The sequence below is a fragment of the Vombatus ursinus genome, unplaced genomic scaffold (assembly GCF_900497805.2).
Source record: "Vombatus ursinus unplaced genomic scaffold, bare-nosed wombat genome assembly UNPS02010461.1, whole genome shotgun sequence".
NCBI lineage: Eukaryota > Metazoa > Chordata > Mammalia > Diprotodontia > Vombatidae > Vombatus > Vombatus ursinus.
In genome coordinates, this window is record NW_020950239.1 from 9,822,853 (window position 1) to 9,835,963 (window position 13,111).

The following is a 13,111-nucleotide window of genomic DNA, read 5'->3' on the forward strand; positions in this document are numbered from 1 at the left end:
AGAGTTACTTCTTAGTAGTGTGGACTAGCTCAAGTTGGCTTCTGTTTATGGGATACTGCCCATAACTGGTCCCTGCCCATGGAGATGCCTTGAGGCGTATCAACACTCCAGGTACCTTCATCTCTCCAGCTCATTTTTCAGCTGTTTTTTGTCTGTTGTTTGCCCTCATTAGGATGTAATGGGTAAGAACTCCATTTGTTCTGTATCCCCAGTGCTTAACACACCATCTAGTAAATGCTTAACAAATGCTTCCCACAAGGGCAACTCACCCTCTTTCCTCCCCAGCTTCATGTGAATGAGAAGGGTGAACTTCTATGGGTATCCACGTCTGGGAGGAGCCATGAGCTCTCTCTTACCAGAGCCACCATGAAACTATGAGTCCAAGACAGGGTTCTTCTGTCTCTATGAGGTTAAATCTTTCTTTTTCATAGAGTGTTGAACATGGTTATGAATTTGTGATCTTTGAGAGGTCAGATGAGTGACCCATCCTAGGTCCAGGAACTGGAATGCATATCAGAGTTTGCTAGCATCCCTAAGAAACAACCTGCTTGACCCAACCCATCATTAGATTACAGCTGTACAAGGTAGGGACTTATCCAGAGCGCAGGCTGCCTTATGAAGTGAATTTGGAGGAGTGAAGGCTTTGTAAGTGGTTTCTTTAAATTTGAGCCCACTGTTTCAAGGGATCAAGCTGGTACAGGGGAGAATGCCCTTCTGATGCAGAGGTGATCTGTTCATACTTCTATTCTTGCTGCATCTTCTTAGCAAATATCCCTTTACAAAAGTCAATTTATGTTAATTTGTCAAATGATAGTGGGGTGCTCATCAATGGGTCAACCAATAATTTTGAAGAGAAAACTGACAGAGTGGGGCTCAAGCTTGGAACATGGGGATGCCCCTTAGGGGTATCCCTAGAGCCTGAGTGAGGAGATATAGCCAGCCTTGCTCTGGGGCCCTGAAAAGTATGAGAAAGGATAAGGACCCCCAAGTCTATGTGGGCTACAAATATAGAATTTTAAAAAGAGTAATGCACATGAAACCACAACCACTACCTATAGCTTTGTTTCCTTTAAAGATATTTAATAGATTCGACATGGAACTTTCGAAGCTGTCCTGCTTGTCTGTCTTGATTCTGTCTGGCCTTTCTATTCTCTTCTGTACATTTAAAAAAAATGTCAATGACTTCCTTCCTTCCTATTTATCTATCTTTTTCTACCTTATCCCTACCCTTCTTTTCCCTTCCTCCCTCAGGAGGAATCCATATGGAAGAATCCATAATAATGTATTATGTAATAATGTAATAAGGCAAAATAAATGCCTATATTGGCCATGTGTAAAAAAAAGATTCTTATTCTGTGCCTTGAATTCTTCACCTCTTCATCAGGAAGCAGGCAGCATTCTTCACCACATGTCCTCTGAAATTGCATTTTGGTCACATAATTGAATTTTTCAAAGTTGTTTTCCTTCAAAATGTTGTTATTATATAAATTGTCCTCTATGTTCTGCTCATTTTATATAGGTCTTCCCAGGTTTCACTTTCATTTTTTTCTTACTGTGTAATAATAAAAAATAACCTTTTGTTATCTCTTACTGTACAATAACATTACATCATATTCATAGACCACACTTTGTTCAGCCATTCCTCAGTTAATGGGCACTTCTTAGTTTCTGGTGTTTTGCTATTACAATAATAATTTTTGTATACATGGGTCCTTTTTCTCTTTATTTTTTTTAAATGATTTTATTGGCCTTATTTCCCACACTGCCACTCGCTTCTTGCTTTTCTCTCTCTCTCACTTTGGCCTCTTCCGGTCAGTGGAGAGCCCGTTAGCACAGGCTGCAGTGTAAAGATGGCCAAGTCTAGGGCCCACACCACCCATAAATGGCACAGAAATGGCATTAAGAAACCAAGTCACAGAGATACGAGTCTCTGAGAGGGGCTGACTCCAAGTTTCTGAGAAACATGCGCTTTGTCAAGAAACACAACAAAAAGGGGCTGAAGGAGATGCAGGCCAACAACGCCAGAGCCGTCAAGGCCCTGAGCACCAAGGCCTCCACGGCCAAGCTCCCCAGGCCCAAGGTCCCCCAAGGCCAGTGCTGGCCACAAGATGGCTACCAAGAATCCAGGTCCTAGAGTCGGCACCAAACGACCAGGCCCCAGGATCACAAAGCCTGACTCTAAGGTTGCCAGGACCACTGACCCCAAGGCTGCCAAGTCTGCCCCCAAGATCAGTAAGTCTGATCCCAAGGCTGCCAAATCTGGCCCCAAGGCCAGCAAATCTGACGCCTAGGCTTCCAAGTCCAATCCCAAGGCAGCCAAGTCTGATTCTAAGGCCACAAAGCCCAGGGATTCCAAGGCTGCTAAGCCTGCTGACCCCAAGCCTGCCAAGTCCAAACCCAAAGATGTTGGGGCTAAAGCCGCTAGTCCCAAGCCTTCAAAATAGATGCTTCAGGACAGGACTTGTTTAAACCCTAAATCACCGTTTTTTCCCAGTCAGGGTATGATTATTCTATTCACTATTTTGTACAAATAAAGAAAATGGTGTCATAAAAATTTTTATTGATGTCCTTTTATATTACCTATTTTTCTTTTTTTATATTATATTTTTATATTACCTAAATTTCTCCTTGTGTCCCTCTCTTTTCTCCTCCCAGGGACTCATCCTTTATAACAAACAATTCTTTTAAAAAGAAAAATAGGAAGAAATGAGGGGGGGAAATCAGCTAATCCCATTAATACATTAAAAACATCTGACAATTCATGCAACATCCCAGATTCATGGACAGCATCGCCACCCTACTCCCAAACAACTTCTCTATGAAGGAGTAGGGGAGATGTCTTCTTGTAGCTCTTCTTTAGGGTCAAACTTGTTATTTGTCATTTTGTTACATTCATTTTTTACTGTTTTGCAGTGGATTCTTTCCACTTACATTCTGGTAGTTGTTGTGTATATTGCTTTCTTGACTCTTCTTCCTTCATTTGGCATCACTTCATGTAAATCTTTTTTTTTTGTCATCTTTGACAAACTGATCAATGTGTAGTAGAACTTCAAAGTTGCTTTAATTTGCTTTTCTCTAATTATTAATGATTAGGAGCATTTTTTCATGAGGTTACTGATAACTCATACTTCTTCCCTTGAGAATTTCCTGTTCCTATCTTTTAACCATTTATCTATTGGGGAATGGCTCTTGTTCTTATACATTTAAATCAGTTCTTTATATACTCTTAGATGTGAAACCTTTATGAGAGAAATTGGCTACAAGTATTTTTCCAATTACTAGAGTATAAATTCCCTAAGCAAAGGACCCTTATTTGTATTCATCTTTGTAGTTCCCCCAGTGCCTAGCACAAGAACACTGCAATTAGAAAATGCTGAATAAATGTTTTTTTGAATGAATGAGTAATAAGAAAAGAAGGACAATTTCACTAATTGTTACAGGGTTTTTTCTTTTTTTTTTCCCATGGGAGAGAATGGGTTGGGAGGAAAAAAAAAAGAAAGGAAAAAAGAAAAAGAAGAGGAGGGATAGGAGGAGAAGAAAATAAATATTTGTTAGTTTTTTTAAAAAAGAAAGAGAGAAAATTAAAATAGAAAAGAAGGGCCTTCATCACAGCACACCCACTGAGGTCAGAGCTATGTTTTCACTAGTCCAAGGGGATGAGAGGGTATTATTAGTAATGGGAGCAGCCAGGACAGTAAGCCTACCCACAAAAATAGCTCATCCCTCTTCAGGAAGTCTCCTTTTGGCAAGCAGCATTCTGCCTTATGAGACATTAGCATCAAGAGAACTAAAAGCCCTAAGGAAAAGTTCTGTGGAGATTATGGCCAATGTGGACTTTGGGAACAGGCTAGATGTTTTGTGGGGCTAGGTGTTAAAGAAGAAAGATGTAAGCATTGACTGGGCTTGAAGGTGGGTGGAGGAGAAGAGATAGAGATTGAGTGAAAAACAGAAACCTGACACAATTCAAGGAAACTTTAACCCAGTTCTAGGCTGGACTAGGGGGAGTAATCAGAATAATCAGATAGAGTGTAGACAGTGAGTGGACAAATTTGAAGGCAAACATCAGAAATTGGTGGAATATTTATTTAGAAGGTAATTCATAAAGTAGTAGAATAATATATAATACATTACATATATTGTACATGTTATAATATAGAATAATATATAATATGTTGTGTTATATATAATGTATCATAATATAATAGAATAACATATTATAATATAATATGAAATAATGGGTTCTGGGTGTAGACCTTAAGTTTAAATGAACAAAATGTTTAGGAGTTAGGTAAAAGTTGGCAGGCCAGCAAGAAAAGATGACAACAGTCCAGGTTCAAGTGACTATTGGACGAGGGATTTTGATTCAATGTCATGTTTTGTTGACTTGGAGAAGCAGCTTGGGACTCTCATTTTTGGTCTTGGAATACCCAGAACCTAACACAGTTTCTGGCTTGTTGGTAAATTGTTGGATTTGTAGGCCAGAAGATATGGGTTCAAATCCTGCTTCCCCTTTACTAACTATGCTTCTCTTTTTGACTAAACTTGCATTTATTTTTAATATATAGTTTCATGTCCAATTGCCACTAGTAGTCTCTGGATTATCTTTGTGGACTACCCAATAGGGCTCTTCTCACTGTGGTCCAGGATGTCAAATCAATATTTATTAAATACCTACTATGTGCTAGACACGGCAGTTAGATGGCTCAGTGGATAGAGCACTGGGCCTGGAGTCAGGAAGACCTGAGTTCAAATCTGGCCTCCGACACTTCCTGGCTGTATGACCCTGGTCAAGTAATTTAACCTTGGTTTGTCTTGATCCACTGGAGAAGGATCCCAGTTAGGGCTCTGTCCTGGTTCTCAGGTCTGCAAAGTCAAAGTTTCTCCTCTCCTCCAGCTGGCACATTTCCTCACTCTCCAGTGAAAAGTGGAAGATGCTTTAGCTGAATGCACTTCAAACACTGTCTGGGGTTCTGGAAGGATCCCTAATCTTCCGTGAGTATGCTGTAGAATGGAAGCTGCTTGAGAGCAGGGACCGTTGGTATCCCCAGATCCCAGCACTGCTCCCTGCACACAGTAGGTGCTCAAAGAGTTCCGCTGTCTTGACTAATGTCAAACTTTGTGGCCATGCCAAAATCCCTTAAACCTCTGTGACCCTCAAGCAACTCCCCCAAGACTTTATTTCTGAATTATAGAGGGAATTGCAGAGGAAATCCCGGATCATGGAGGTAGGAGAGGCAAAAGAGGAAAACCATTTCGAGGAGGGCCAGGTTTGGTTTTGTTAAAATTCCAGCAACCAGTGAGAAAGTCTTACGATGGAAATCTGTGTCTGGGAGCCGCCCTCCAGTTCCTAGAGAAGCCCCGGCCGTAACCCAGCCCACGGTGAGGGGGGCGGTGGTCCCCGCTGCTTCTCTCCACCTGTCCTTTCTCCTCTCTCTCCCTCCCTCTCTCTCTGTCTCTCACACACACACTCACTCTCACACACACTTTCTCTCTCTCTCTCTCTCTCTGTCTCTCACACACACACTCACTCTCACACACACTTTCTCTCTCTCTGTCTCTCACACACACACACACACACAGACACACACACACACACACAGACACACACACACACACACACACACACACACTCTCTATCTAAGAGGAGGAGTCGGGAGGCCGCCCACCACGCAGAGTCCGGCTTGAGCAAATCCCACCTCCTCTTCCTGAAGGCAGTGCCCTCCTCCCCCTCCTCCCCCTCCTCCCTCTCCTCCCCGTCCTCCCTCCAGGCTCGGCTCCGGGCTCTGCGGCGTTGCGGCTGTGACGGCTCCCGGCGCCTCCCACGGTGAGCTGCAGCCCGGACGTCAGTCGGTGGGGACCAGACCTCCTCCGCAGGTGGGCAGGTAGGCCAGGGAGGCAGGCGGCCGGGCGGCCAGGTAGCCGCGGGCTGCCGCTCCCATTCCGCCCTGTCCGCCCCCCACCTCAGCCCCAGCCGCAGAGCCGGCTCGCTCGCTGCCCGGGGCAGCAAGGGTCGGAGGGCGGCCGGAGGCTTGCGCGCCTTCATCCTGGCAGTGCTGCGCCCTCCATGGCAGCCACCGGCCTCTGGGGTGGCACGGGAGGCGGTGGGGCGCCGCTGCTGCCGCAGTGGGGCTGGGGCCGGGTCTGCCACGCTCTTGGGGCTCCTCCTGGGTAGCTGCTCCTCCCCCCCAAACCCTCACTTTAAACCCCTGCGGGCGCTGGACGGTGGGATGCGTTGGAGCTCCCCTCCGAAAGAAACGTGCCGAGCCCAGAAGGCTTGGGAGGTTCGCTCCCCCCGATCCTGCTGGGATGGGTTGGGACACGCCGGTCCGTTAGTGTCCCCGAGCTGCTGTGGCTACCACCCGCCGCCGGCAGCCCTCCTGCTGCATTGCTGCCGCTGGGGGAGCCCCTTCTGCCCCGTGCACCCCACCCCACCTGCCTGCTGGCCAGCTCTTCCACCCTCTCTCCCGGGACAGGTGTCTCGGCCCTTCTCGCTCTCCCTAGCTGGTTTATGCATCTGTTCAGCAGGCACTCCAACTAACCCAGGCCTCCCTCGCTTCCCGGTCTCATCAGCCCCACCTCTCTTTTCCGCTGATCAGCCTAGCCCGCAAGTTGCCTTAGGAAGCCTGTAAGCTGGGCCCTTGGCTCTCCTCTCCCCCGATTTGTTTTCTTTCTCTCTCTCTCTGTCTCTCTCTTTTTTTTTTTGTTGCACCATTGAAAAGAAACATGATGTTCTTCTTCTCGGGGATGCAAGAGTTTGGTCATTCCCTGTAATAATTACTATGTGGGGAGGCTTAGGTATTATGGACAAGGGTCTATCTTTCCTAAAAAGGAAAATAATCAAGCTAGATAAGGTGGATTGAAATGGGCTTTTAGAGCCACCTCCCCTTTCTACCCACCCAGAAGGGAGCTGTCCCCCTCGCCCCACGTCCATAGCAGCTCTCCAAAATGCTACAATGCAGTACCATCCTTTCACAGTTATTTTATGGTGCAGGCTCCTGCCAGACCACCCTTCGGCAACTGAGTATGAAAGAACAAAAGAATGAAAGGATATAGGTTTTGCAACTCAACTCCTAAACTCACAGGGAAAGCTAAGGCATTGTTAGATATGTGCCAGAAGTCTCATCGAATTTTAAAATATATCTAAGCTATATATAAAACCTCAAAAGCAATATTAGGTTCTGTTTCCCTCCCTGGTTTGATCCCGTTAAAGACAGATCTCCAGTAATGGAAGATTGTAACTCGTTCAGGTAGGCAGTGGATGAAGTGAATCCCCCATAGCATTAAATAAGCTTACCTAGGTCAAGCCTTCTCTTCCCAAGGAGTTTGCAAAGGACACCCGTCAATCAAGGAACCTTCCGGTTAGTTGCAGCAGTCATGAATCGCCCCAAACTTTTTTTCCTGAGCACCACAAATACAATCTTTCCAAGATCAAGTATAGTTGACAGATCCTCAATAGGCTAGGAATTTGATTATCCAGAATTTCCAGTGGTGTATTCTTAGTAGAGGATCGAGAACTGATCTAGAAAAGACCTGAGTTTGGGACTCTTCTCTGACAATTAAAAAAATAAATTAAATTAAAATTTTAAAAGTGTGTGGCTCTGAAGAAATCACTTAATTTCTCAGGGCTCTATTTAACTAAGATTATACATTGATAGAGGGAGTCTATCTTACCTCATAGCTCCCAACAGTAGTTCAACCCCTTTCCTACTTCTAATTTTAAAATTCTTCAATGAGCATATAGAAAGTTTCCATAGCTGATAGCTCAGATATGGTAAGTAAGTGTCATTAACTTCACAGAATTAGCTTTTAATATCTATTTGCTAAACAGTATTTAGAAAAAGAGTACATGTTTATGATAACTATTATTATTTATTATATGATTATTTTTATTATAACAACCCTGAATGGATAAAGGAAGCTTTTCTCTTTCTCCAAATATATTTGGATGCTTCTGATCTTTGTGATAAATCTTAATACTTTTTATCAGGTTGTTTTGCTTAATGTTCTAACTTCTCTCTGGTCTCTACTTTGGCCAGCTTGCTCTGAGAAGCAATTACAGTTTTCTGTCTGTCGTATGTTTTTGTTTTTTGTTTTTTAAAACATGGACATAGTCACATTGTCATTATTTCCTTAGGCCCTGTATCTCTGAAAAATGCCATATGATTTAGAAAGATGCCTCATCCATGCTTAATGTATTGTTGGCAAGATTAAAAAAATAAAATATGTGGTTATTTCTGGCCTACCTATTGTCAATAAGGCATGTGCTATGAATTGTTTCTCCAGGAGATGTGGTTAATTAGTACAAATTCATCCCCTTTTCAGCATACATACAGGCATCCACATGCACATACATACACACACTTTTAATATTTTTCTTCCCTATAAAACATAGAATCTGTATGTTTTTAATTAGCTGTTCTTTCACATTATTTTTGCAGTAAACTAACAGTTATTGGGATTCTCTATCTCCAAGTACTTTCCAATGACTTTTGAATTTTCAAAGAGGACCCAGGTAATGGATGTACTTTAACCCAAGGGAATGAATTTCTGATGGTGGAAATTCTAGGCAGAGGCATGCAAGAGAGATTTTTTAAATAGTGGGATCTTTCATGATCACCCTACCCATGACTTCATGTAGGGTTCTGTAAGGACAGCCCTTTGTCAGGAGGGCTGTTTATACAAAATAAGGTACAGTCAAGCCAAATTTCAAGGTTGCCTCTTGGCCTTTTCTTCTCGCATTCTCACTCTTAGTCCTCTCTATCTTCATGACTAATTTAAGAATTTGTGATAATCCTGGAATAAGAAAGAAAGTAAATGTTGGTGTCTGATGGGAAACATGGTTCCCAAATTGACCCTATAACTTGGTTATTATGATACTCATTTTCACTTTGAAGGACGACCTTGGTATTGGTGAAATTCAACTCTACTCTTGACACAATTAAGGGCCCTTTCTTAATCCCAACTGTGTGCATATGTGTAAATCAACCAACATGGAGGATTGTTGAGATGCTTGGACACTTTGGAGAAAATTCCTCAGTTTGTCCAGTCAAGTCAACAAGGGCTTAATAAGCACCTATCATGTGTCAAGTGTTGAGAGGGCACTTATATCCCCAATGATGAATGCTGGGGAAAGAAAGAAAGAAAGAAGAAAGAAAGGAATGGAAGAAGGGAGGGAAGAAGGAAGGAAGGAGGGAAGGAAGGAAGGAAGAAAGGAAGGAAGGAAGGAAAGAAGGAAGGAAGGAAAGAAGGAAGGAAGGAATTATTTCCACTTCAACGGAAACTAACTTTAATGGAAGTTGACAATTGTGTATAACAATCCCTTCATTTCTAGACACTCAATATGGTGACAAAAAGTTAATAAGATCAAATGGGATAATATCTATAAACTGCTTAGCAGAGTGCTTGGCACGTTAGGTGCTTAATGAATTCTTGTTCCTTCCCCTCCCCCTCCCCAATAACTGATCTTGTTCTCAAGGATAGTTGAAGATGGGAAAAATGAGATATCCCAAAGCATAAAACAGACTCCTGTGTCACACAAATACTTACCTAAAGAAATGAATGGATAAAAAAAATTAATCATAGGCATGAGAAAAGGGATAGGTGAACATTGTGAATTAGTGGAAGTCTTGGATGTTGCATGTTTAAATAGAGGGCTCTCTTGATGGCCTGTGGACTCATTGTGGAAGTGCTTTCTAGATGAGAATCTTATAAGGCAAACTAGAGCTATACCTCCAGGACTTCATGTTCTGAGAACCGGTGTTCTCTTCCCAATATCACACACTAGTTTGTTTGTAGACTTCATTCTAAAGAGTAACCTCAATCCATTGGTGAGAAATCCATTCTTAAGTCCATCTCCTGGATTCTCTACTTTTGTGTCAATGCCTTAAGTGGCATCCTGTTTCTTTAAATTAAATTTTGTTTTGTTTCAATCAGCAAAAACTCAAGCTTATCTCCCTCCCACTCACAAATCCCCAATTGAAAATGAAAGAAAAGCAAAATCCCTGTTACAAGCATGTGCAGTCAAGCAAAACAAATTTCTGCATTGGAGATACACATACATACGTGTATACAAACACAGACACACAGTTATGTATGTGTGTATGTCTGTATGTATGTATGTACATCCTGTACTCTGAGTCCTTCACCTCTTTATCAGAAGGTGGATAACATAATTTCATCCTAAGTTGATCAAAGTTCCTAAGCCTTTCAAAGCCATCTGTCTGTATGATATTGTTTTTTTCTTTTTCTTTTTTTGCACTTAATAGTATTTCATTTTTTCTAATTACATATAAAGGTAGTTTTTAATATTCATTTTTATAAAATTTTGAGTTCCAAATTTTTCTCCTTCCTTCCCTTCCCTCCCCTCCTCAAGACAGCAATCTGATATAGGTTATACATGTATAATCATGTTAAACATATTTCCACATTTGTCATGTTGTGAAAGAAGAATCAGAACAAAAGGGAAAAGCCATGAGGAAAAAAAAAAGTGAAAATAGTATGCTTCGATCTGCATTCAGACTCCACAGTTCTTTCTCTGGATGTGGACAGCATTTTCCATTATGAATCTTTTGGAATTGTCTTGGTTCATTGTACAATAGTTTTCCTTTTATAAATTGTTCCTCTAGTTCTGCTAGAGGCAACTAGGTGGCATAGTAGATAGAGTGCTAGCCCTGTAGTCATGGGGAACTTGAGTTCAAGTATATTCTAAGACACTTACTAGCTGTGTGACCCTGGGCAAGTCACTTAACCCTGTTTGCCTCAGTTTCCTCATCTATAAAATGAGCTAGAGAAGAAAATGGCAAACACCACAGTATCTTTGCCAAGAAAATCTCAAATAGGGTCATGGAGAGTAGGATATAACTGAAACAACTCAACAACAAAAAGTTGTGTTCACATCACTCTATAGTCAAGTATTCCAATACATTTCTATAACATAACTTGTTTAGCTATTCCCCAATTAATAGGCACCCCTTTGATTCTAATTCTTTGCATCAGGGCAGCTAGGTGGTGAAGTGGATAGAGCACTGGCCCTGGAGTCAGGAGGACCTGAGTTCAAATTCAGACCAGACACTTGACACTTACTAGCTATGTGACCCTGGGCAAGTCACTTAACCCCAATTGCCTAGTTAAAAAAGAATTTGAAACTAATTCTTTGCACCAAAAAGAGCTACAAATATTTTGGTACTTCCATAGAGCTTGTTTTAATTAGGACTAATCCTTCCCTTAATATATTTTCCCTCTAATTCTCCCTTCTCCCCTTTCCCTCTATTTTCCTTCTTGAGTGAAATGTATTTCTGTGTATGTATTCTTCCCTCTCTTGATCAGTGAGAGTGAGTTTTAAGTGTCAGCCACTCTCCCAGTCCCTAACTCCTTATTCATATAAACTTCTACATGCACATGTTGATGATATGAGAAAATTTTCCATGACCTTCCTCCACTGCACCTCCTCCTCTATTCCCCCCACCCTGCCCCTGTGGATTTCTTTTCCATTCTTATTTTAAGGTCTTCAAGATATAACAGAACTACTCCCAGGCTTTCTGTCTAGTTAGACTTTTTCTTTGAACACTGATGGTAGAGTTTAGAGAAAATGCATCATATCTTCATATTAGAATATAAGCAGTTTATCCTTGCTTAGTCCCATACAGTTGTTTATTTGTGTTTACTTTTATATTTCTCTTGACTCCTGTGTTTGCACTTCAAAGTTTCTAAGCAGCTTTGATCATCAGGAATGCTTTAAAGTCTCCTATTTCATTAAAGGTATATTTTAAAGTTATTCTTGGTTATAAGCCTATATCCTTTGCCTTCTAGAATATTGTATTCCAAGCTCTCCATTCCTTTTTAGTGTTGGATTCTAACTCATGTATGATCCTGACTGTGACTCCTTATTATTTGAATTTCTCCTTCTGGGTGCTTGTAGTGTATGTGTGTTGTGTGTTGTGTGTGTGTGTGTGTGTGTGTGTGTGTAAAATATACACACTTATATAATATGTATACACAAATACATACACAATATGTACACACATACATATATGCATACAAGTATACAGGTAAATATGAATGTGTGTACATATGTCTGCACATATGTGTCTATATGTTTGTATATGAACATACATATACAAACATATACACATGTAAATGCAGCTATATGCACATGTGTATATGTATATATGTGTATGTATTTATTTATTTTACTTAGAAGCTGTGGATTTTGGTTATAATGTTCCTAGAAGTTTTCATTTGGAGGATTTTGAGGAAGTGACTGGTTGATTCTTTCTATTTCTTCTTTGCCCTCTGGTTTGAAGACATCTGGGCAGTTTTCTTTAATGATTTCTTGAAATATATGTAGGCTTTTTTTTTTTGGTCCTGACTCTCATTATCTTTAAATTATTATCTTTAAATTATTAAATTATCTTTCCTTGATCAGTTTTCCAGGGAGGTGTTTTGCTATAAGACTTTAGATTTCCTTCTATTTTTTTCAATATTTTGGCTTTATTTTGCTATTTTTTATTATCTTCATAAAGTTATTAGCTTCTATTTGGTTCATTCTATTTCTTAATGATTTATTGTTTGGGTAAGATTTTATATCTTTTGTACCAAGCCGTTAATTTCTTTTCTAATTCTTTCTTCCATAGTTTAATTTCTTTTCCAGTCTTTTTCTCTAGTGCTCTCATTACATTTATAAAAAAACATTTTAAAGTCTTTTTTTTCACTCTTGCTTTGTCTCTTCCAGAAATTCTAGTTGAATTTGTGTCCAAGCTGTGTTTTGTTTCGAGGCATTGCTTGTAGATGTTTTGGAGTCATTCTCTCTTTTTTTGGTTTATGTCTTGAGCATCCCTATCGCCATGATAGCTTTTTATGGTGGGATTTTTTTTTGTTTGCTCATTCTTCTAGCCTGCTTCCTAAATTTGGAATTTATGCTAAAGTCAGGCTTTGTGCATTTCCAGACGGACTGTCTAGTCTGGTACTACTGCTTCTCTCTTGGCAATATTGAGTATTGTGTTATTCCAGGCTTTTAGGGACAGCTCAGGCTGGCACCTGAAACTTTTCAGCATTCCCAAAATTGTCTGATCCGGGAAAAAGTTGCTGCCCCCTGGTCTGAGTTCTGCATGTT

At 41.0% G+C, this 13,111-nt stretch overlaps 1 protein-coding gene and 1 pseudogene across 3 annotated transcripts in view; both read left to right on the plus strand.

The window, feature by feature from the left end:
* The first annotated feature begins 1,850 nt into the window (after positions 1-1,850).
* LOC114037548 lies at positions 1,851-2,444 on the plus strand (annotated as a pseudogene).
* A 3,308-nt stretch (positions 2,445-5,752) lies between these two features.
* The window catches only part of TMEM150C (transmembrane protein 150C), a 66,506-nt gene continuing 59,147 nt past the window's right edge, over positions 5,753-13,111 (plus strand). The window contains exon 1 of one of the 3 annotated variants that reach the window (XM_027854459.1): positions 5,753-5,824. The gene's annotated coding sequence lies outside the window, so the exon portion shown is untranslated. Of the gene's footprint in view, positions 5,883-13,111 lie in introns of all 3 variants that reach the window. The other 2 variants (XM_027854458.1, XM_027854457.1) reach the window with 2 other exon arrangements.